Source organism: Berghia stephanieae, chromosome 8 (genome assembly GCF_034508935.2).
Source record: "Berghia stephanieae isolate SIO BIC M18660-M18661 chromosome 8, UCSD_Bste_1.3, whole genome shotgun sequence".
NCBI classification, from domain to species: Eukaryota; Metazoa; Mollusca; class Gastropoda; order Nudibranchia; family Aeolidiidae; genus Berghia; species Berghia stephanieae.
This window is the reverse complement of record NC_088367.1, coordinates 30,456,766-30,465,878: the sequence shown is the minus strand read 5'-3', so window position 1 is coordinate 30,465,878 and position 9,113 is coordinate 30,456,766.

The window sequence follows — 9,113 nt, the reverse complement described above, 5'->3', positions numbered from 1 at the left end:
ACTTTGTTGACGACCACTGCGAGCCTGCTCATTAATGTTGGTGGAAACAGCATCAGTTCCAGAAAAGCATACAAAACTCACCTTTGAAATGTTTGAATGCCCACGAGTCACCATAAACACGCTTCAGCCGTTTATTAATGTTTACGGGTACACATCTCTCTTCAGAAATGAACTCAGTGACAGCACGCTGTTTATTGGGGGGATATGTGGTCTTGTGGTATGACACTCGCTTTCGGATCGGAAGGTCCTTGGTTCGAGCCTTGCGCTCGGTGCATAGTTGAGTCCTTGGAAAAGGCCTTTACTCACATTCTCTCACCGTACTCAGGTGTAAAAATGAGTACCTGGCCGTTAACAGCATTGTCGCTGTCCGAAAAAATTATATCGCCTAACAGGCGTCCTGTCCCGTCTTACATGTTAAGTGTTGCTGTTGGCCAAGGACCCTTTGTAAAGCGCTTTGAGCACGTTTAGTGGATATTGCGCTATATAAAAGCTCAATTTCTAATTTACAATTCATTTATTGCATATTTTTTGTGAATTTGATTTCTGCGGCCGACATGATGGAGTAGCGGTTCTTTCAAATACGATAAATTAAAATCAAGAACAAGCAGCTATCTAGATCTAGACAAAATTTTCTGACCTAAAAGAAGAAAAAATTACGCACTTTTTGATGTAGACTATAGTTTGCATTGGTAGGTTCAATACAGTCGGATATATCCAATTGGGCGTCAATACTTTTCAGGTAAGCCTTGTAGAAAAAGTAGACGTCTAGACAACAACAAACAAAAACAAAAAGGAAGAAAATATAAAGCCAACAAAACAAACAAAAAAATGAATGACACATGATTGAAATTGAATAGGGTAGCCCTTCAGGACTATAAGACCCATGGACCCGGAGTTTATCATAGTTTCAATAGCGTTAACGGAGAATAGCAATTGCTCGCTCCCCTTGGATGGGACGCCAGTCTATCGCAAAGTACTTTCCGTCATATCTATTAGATCCAGCTACCCAATCGCTGCTGGGTGGAACAGGGGCGTCAGAAAAAAACCCATCTCGACTTCATCTGGGATCGATTTTGGACCATTTGCGTGTGAAACGAGTGCTCTGCCAACTGAATTATCAGGACCACCAAGGAATGAATATAAACGTCAAACATTTATATTGCGCATTTCCCGCGGATTAACCATTCTCAATGCGCTTTAAAATTCAAAGCATTCTTCATTCCAGATGGAATCAAATTTGCAGTTCATTCAGTAAAAGTTGCTCTGAGGCATTCGTTAACCACCAGCAATTTCCGTCACTGCCTAATACGGGCACTCATTCACATCTGAGTCGAGGACTAAGTATGTGAAGTGCCTTACCCAAGAACACAACGCTGAAGCGAGAGATTTACGGCCGATATCACACATCAAGAGTCACAGATCACACTTACCAGCACTTGATTTTAATCGAAGGAACGAAATTGACGTCACTCAGCTAGCTTTGTGTGATTGTTTTTAAGCCAGCCATTTTAATGAGTAGTTCTCCCTATATTTTCTCAGTCAGACTATAAATATAAACGTTCAAGGTTACACTTAGTTTTGTGTATTGGTACGTTATACCCGGCTGCCGGATAATGTGAGTTTTTTGGCTAAACGCACAGCATCACAGAAGTTGAGTCATGCCACTGAACCAATGACGACACAGATTTGTCAAACAGTGCTGCCAATCTATCAACATTACATCCGGGAAAATGCAAGGAGCAGTTAGTCTATTATAAAAAAGATTAAATAAGGAAATGATAGAATTGCTCGTATATGGTCTAAACTTGTCACGCATGTCTTTTCCCGGATGTTGTGTCAGAATACACGATACACGTTACTAATGATGTAATGAGCGTCGCTTTTCCAAAACTTGAGTTTAACACACACACATACACGCACACACACACGCACACACACACACACACACACACATCATATATATATATATATATATATATATATATATATATATATATATATATATAATATATATATATATAAATATATATATATATATAAAGCAACAAAAACCATATAGAACGAGACATGATGCCAGTTAAGTTACATTACTTTTTTTTCCGACAGAGACAACGCTGTTAAGGCCAGCTTCTCATTTTACACTTGAGTAAGGTGAGAGAATGTGAGTAAAGAGTCTTTTCCAATGACTCAACTATGCGCCAAGCGAGGCTCGAACCCAGGACCTTTCGACCCGAAAGCGAGTGTCATACCACAAGACCACATAGCCTGACAAGAACCAACATTTAGGTAGGTACTTTGGCGTCGATTGATGACAAAGCCCTTATCGTGATTTGACCTATTGTCAAGATGAGCCTGTTCGTGTGCGACCTTGTAGTCTAATGGTATACATGCCACTCGCCTTCGGACCGCTAGGTGCCTGGTTCGAGTCCCTCACTGGACGGCACAAAGTTGAATCACATTCCCTCACCGCACTCGGGTGTAAAATTGAGTACCTGGTGGGTAACATGGCTCGGTTGAAAACAATATATAATTGTAATAGTTCCTCATTAAATATTGGCTTTTCAAGCGCTTTGAACATATTTAGTGGATATCTCCTCTATCTACTTAAAATATCGCGTTTTTGTTTACGTCTTGTAACCAAGAGTTATACTAGATTCGAACACACCCAATACGCAAGCCACCTCGCCCCAAGCTCACAGCGGGGTCTTGTTCTTACACAACGAGACAGAATGATCTCATCAAAAATCGAAAACGAAAATCTTCCTTCATGGAGATAAAAAAAAGTAAAATTATACGTATAAATAAATAAATAAATAAATATACAAATAAATAAATAAATAAATTGCTTGTTTTTTTGTTTTTAAGGGTTTTACGGCGCTTGCAACACATTTAGGTTATATCAGCGCCAGTAAATAGGAAGAAAATGGGATAGTCGAAAGTTCTAGAATTACAATTAAAGCACCCAAGAGAGAGTAAGACAAAGGGGAATTGGGAATACATTTACATATTGATTTACATATTGATAATTGTGTAAGCCGTACAAACAGAATGATGGGAATAATATATAGAACCTTTATAAGTCTTGATAAAACCACATTTTTATATTTGTATAAATCGCTCGTTCGACCAATTCTAGAATATGGAAATTGCATCTGGAGCCCATTATATAAAAGACAATCTATTAGTATTGAAAGTGTACAGAGGAGAGCTACAAAAAAAATTTATACAATACAGTATTTATCTTATAAGGAAAGGTTAGAATTTCTTGACTTACCCAGTTTGAAATATAGAAGAATTCGTGGGGATTTAATTCAGGTTTATAGATTGGTACATGGTCTGGATAGGATAGACTTTTCTGATTTTTTTTCATATTCTAATATTACTTTTACTAGAGGGGACAAGTTTAAGATTTTTGTCTCTAGATGCAAAACAAATATAAGACAAAACTGGTTCGGTATTCGTATTGTTCAGAAATGGAACAGTTTGAAATTTGAAACAAAGAATGCAAAATCTATGGATTATTTCAAGGTGTTAGTAGACAGGGAATTATATGATGGGAGATTTATATATGACGAATAATACTTGTTTGCTCTGCTGTTGACATGGCTTTCAATCTTGTATGTATATATTATGCATTATTATATTATTATGGTTATCTTCTATACGCGTGTGTATGTGTGTGTGTGTGTGTGTGTGTGTGTGTGTGTGTGGTTGTGTGTGCGCTTTGCATGTCACGGTTAAAGATATATGTTTGTACACCACATGAGTACATTTAAGTTGAAATACTATCTTTACCACATGTATCATTATTGTAATCTTTAATCAATAGATTTATGGCCTTACTAATTAATATTAAGGGCATTCAAAGGATCTTATCCTATTTTGCCCTATACCACATGTTATGTTAACAACAAAATACGAAATACGAATAAATAGGGATCAGATGTAGATCCCAAGAGCATACCATCAATGTACTTAGCTTGACATCACCTCTAAGTCTCACCCAGACACAAGCACAAGATCCAACAAAGAGGAATACACTCAAATGCTTACATTTCATTATTCATTAAAAATAACAAATATAATAATACATAACAGAGAGATGATATACAAGGAAAAAAATATCATCTCCCAAAACAATAACTATGCATTTGACTGTTTCCCTCCCAGCCAAGGACTCCGGCCAGGGTCGGGACAAAACCAAGCAATCTCAAACAAAGACAAAGACAGAAAGCATGTTGGAAAATAGACATAAGGGGTTAGAAGACACGGTAAGTACCTCCCTGCCCACTGTGGAGGTAGGGAACCCCACCCAGAATAAATGAATTAATTAATAAATAGAATAATAAGAATTTTATCACGTTCAACAATGCTTCGTATTAACCCATCTAGCATCTTATATTTTCTTGCTTTAGAAAATATGGTTTTATTTATTTTTATTTTTTTTTTAAATGTAAGACAAGTTGTGATATTTATAACACCGACGCGTGGATATCCCAGGCTCAAAAGATCCGGTTCGGTTTGACCACGATATGGCCTTCAGCTTTTTATAAGTAGGAATCGTAAATCATTTTAGCCCACATACTGTGGTTATTACTATTTTTGTGGTGCCCAAGTTGGACAAACACACACACACACACACACACACATACGTATGTACACATACCAACACACACACACATACGTATATACACATACCAACACACACACCACACACACACACACACACACACACACACACACACACAACTCAGGGATCGGCTGTTGATAAATTATAGTAGATTCACTTTAATCACATGTACAGTCCTATTTCAACCAAGATTCATTACAGTATACTTATAAAATATTAGAGTGCTTTTCTATACATAGTTTATGATCGTGATTTTCTCCCAGGAACAAAATTTAAAATATACCAATTCATACGATGGTAATTTAATGGATAGATAGTTGATGTAAAAGTTTGCCTATATTTCCAAAAGATGATAAAAGTAATAATAATAATAATAATAATAATAATAATAATAATAATAATAATAATAATAATAATAATAATAATAATAATAATATGTTGCGTACTTTGGTCTTGGATAAATTTGTCGTTTACGTCATACTCATACCTTGGGCTCTTATTTTGTTTCCCGTTACAAATTCTAACCTTATTTGATAGTTTATTGACCGCCGAGTGATGCTTGCTGTATGTTTGTTTGCACAAGTGTATGCTTTTGTGTGTGTGTGTGGGTGTGCGCACAAAAAGGTGTTTTAAAATAAAAGAAAATAAGTTAAAAACATGCCTAAAAACGATATTCTTATAAAATGAAAAAAATATGTTCGGATTTAACCAGTCAACTGCCGTACCCAGGAAAGATACGTTTTTAAAAATTTGGCCAGAAAACTCGTCCTTCAAATATAGATCGATTTAAATGACCCTCATCTTGACAAAAATTCTCAAATATGGGAATCCGTGAGGTCCCTGGTTTGAGAGTGTTTGCCAACATGAGGGTCATTTAAATCGATCTATATTTGAAGGACGAGTTTTCTGGCCAAATTTTTAAATACGTGTCTGACCAGAGGTTTTTTTTTATTAATAGAATCCTTCTGAAAAGAATCTCACCTCACATTGAAAACATTCTTAGAAAAGAGCAGGCAGGGTTCAGAAAAGGGAAGTCATGTAGTGACCACATATTTACCCTGAGACAAATCCTGGAGCAAAGCATTGAATGGAACAGCCCCCTCTACACCATTTTTGTCGATTTTGAAAAAGCCTTTGACAGCTTACACAGAGAGTCCCTGTGGAAAATACTCCGCCATTATGGTATACCGATGAAGATAGTCAACCTAATCAAAGCAATGTACAGCAACTACCAATGCCAAGTGATCTGTGGTAACAATTTAACAGACAGCTTTAATGTAACAACTGGTGTAAAACAAGGCTGCATACTCTCCCCGCTTCTGTTTATCCTGGCTCTAGACTGGCTCATGAAAAATACAATTGATGGTAAGAAGAGAGGCATTCGCTGGACACTGACATATTTTCTGGAAGATATAGACTACGCAGATGATATTGCGTTAGTTTCCAGTACACACAGAGACGCCTCAGAGAAACTAAACGTACTACACAAGAACGCCTCGAAAATTGGACTGAAAATAAATTTCGATAAGACTGTGTACATTAGGGTGAATCCAAAACATGACAGTGAAATTAGGATAGATGAACATATAATTGAAGAGGTAACAGAGTTCTCCTACCTCGGATCCAAAATAACAGACGACGGAAATGCAGAACACGATATCAAGCACAGAATTCAAAAGGCAAACCAGGCTTTCGGCATGCTGAAAAACTTTTGGAAATCAAAGCAAATAATGAGAAAGACAAAGCTGAAAATATACAAGAGCAATGTTTTAAGTGTACTGCTTTATGGAAGTGAAAGCTGGAAAATGACATCCTCCTTAATACAGAAACTAGAAGCCTTTCAGAACAAGTGTTTAAAAAGAATTTTTAATTTATTTTGGCCTACAAAAATAAGAACAGTGGATCTATTAAAGAAAGCTGACTGCACTAGCATTGATAGCCAAATAAAAAGAAGAAGATGGCGTTGGCTGGGTCATGTGGCCAGAATGGAAAAAGGGTCACTTCCCAAGACAGCCTTGTACTGGACAGCAGATGGGAAGAGAAAGCGGGAAGACCCAAAGAAACCTGGCGAAGGACGATGGAGAAAGAATTAAAGGAAGCAGGCCTGTCCTGGAATACAGCCACCGCAAAAGCAGCCGATCGCAAAAAATGGAGATGTCTGGTGGATGCCCTATGTGCCTCAAGGCCCGAAGAGGATTAAGTAAGTAAGTAAAGTCTGACCAGAGTACGCGTTAAATTAATTAATTGAGAGATTAAAATCAAATGGCGTGCTTATGTGTAAACTGTATTTTTATTTTATAACTTATCATATTATTTATTATTATTATTATTCATTAAAAAAATTAAGAATTGAGCTTTATATAGCGCAATATCCACTAAATGTGCTCAAAGTGTTTAACATGGGTCCCTGGTCAACAGCAAGATTTAACATGTAGGACGAGACATGACGCCTGTTAGGCGATATTACAATTTTTCGGACACAGACAACGCTGTTAACGGCCAGGTACTTATTTTACACCCGAGTACGGTGAGAGAATGTGAGTAAAGAGCATTCTCCAAGGACTCAACTATGCGCCGAGCGCGAGGCTCGAACCCTGGACCTTCCGATCCGAAAGCGAGTGGCATACCACAAGACCACATAGGTGACCCTCCGCCTCGAAACGTTATTAAGTCGGATTTTTCAATTTTGGGTTTTTGGTACACAATCAAAGCTTATATCATGCTTAAAATTTTGATACCAAATTTATAAAATTCTGATTATTCATTGCCCAACTATGACCGTTTGAAGTAGGGAGAGTGTAAAAACCAAGTTTTGAGAAAATCGACTTTGAAGTGAGGCACCGTTTTCACACATAATCAAATCAATGGGGCAAAGATAACTCCTCAGATACGGGAATAGTAAAATTTGCAGAGACGCCAATTTTCAATTTGACTCACAGGAATTGCAGACACCACTCGGAGGAATTTCAATACCGAAAGAGGAATTTCCGCACACACAAAAAGGGAATTAGAATGATATTTGGTATTGTGTTTACATATTGTATAGATCGAAATAGATAACTGATTACAATAAATATTTTCTGATATATAAGCACATTGCCAAATACAACCCCAAAGTTTCCTTATTTCAAGTGAAGAAAAGCTCCAAAACATAATTAGTGAGGATGATGTTGTGTTGGTGGTTGTAGTAGTAGAAGTAGTCGTAGTCGTAGTAGTAGTAGTAGTAGTAGTAGTAGTGATGATGACGATTTCATAATGGCTGTTTTAGTAGTAGTAGTGGTAGTGATGATGATGTGGTGGTGGTGACTGTGGTTGTAGTAGTGTCAGTGGTTGTAGTAGTAGTGATGATGTGATGTGGGTGGTTGTAGTAGTAATGATGATGTAGTGGTAGTGGTTGTAGTAGTTATGACGATGTGGTGGTGGTGGTTGTAGTAGTAGCGGTAGTGATGATGATGTGGTGGTGGTGGTGACTGTGGTTGTAGTAGTGGCAGTGGTTGTAGTAGTAGTGATGATGTGATGTGGGTGGTTGTAGTAGTAATGATGATGTAGTGGTAGTGGTTGTAGTAGTAATGATGATGTTGTGTGGGTGGTTGTAGTAGTAATGATGATGTAGTGGTAGTGGTTGTAGTAGTAATGATGATGTTGTGTGGGTGGTTGTAGTAGTAATGATGATGTAGTGGTAGTGGTTGTAGTAGTTATGACGATGTGGTGGTGGTGGTTGTAGTAGTAGCGGTAGTGATGATGATGTGGTGGTGGTGGTTGTAGTAGTAGTGATAATGATGTGGTGGTGGTGGTTGAAGTAGTAGTGGCAGTGTTGATGCGGTGGTGGTGGTGATTGTAGTAGTAGTGGTCGTGATGAAGTGCGGTGGTGGTGGTTGTAGTGTGTGTGTGTGTGCGTGTTTGAGAGAGAGAAAGAGAGAGAGAGAGAGAGAGAGAGAGAGAGAGAGAGAGAGAGAGAGTGCTAAAAGTGCATCAAGTGATAAGTAGAGCAACACGAACTTTAAAAACCAACGAGGCTAAAGTTTGAGGTCAAAGTATTTGTTATTAACTATTATTGACAAGTGCAGCCTTGGAAATGGTGGCTCTGAGAGAAAGTCAATTCTTGTTTTGAATATTTCACCGATTGTTGCTTTTTTAAACTTTAAATATATTTAGCTTATCGTCAATACTTGTGTTGAATTATTATGTTTCATGTAGAAAAATGATTGTAGTTTATGAAACAACCAAAAACTGAAATTTGATCATTTTGACCATTTCCACTTTAAAACCGGTTTTCTTCGTTTTCCAAATCCCGACTCAATACCGCTTCGAGGCGTAGGGTCACATAGGGTGGACGACGCAACATATTCATAGGGGGATAGAGGAAAAGATACAGTAGAGTACAGTAATGTCATCGGTCCGCCATGGGACGTCGAAAAATTCAACCCTGTTGCAAGACCCTTTCGGGATTCTCAACATCTATCATCCTAAAAGAGAAAGTATG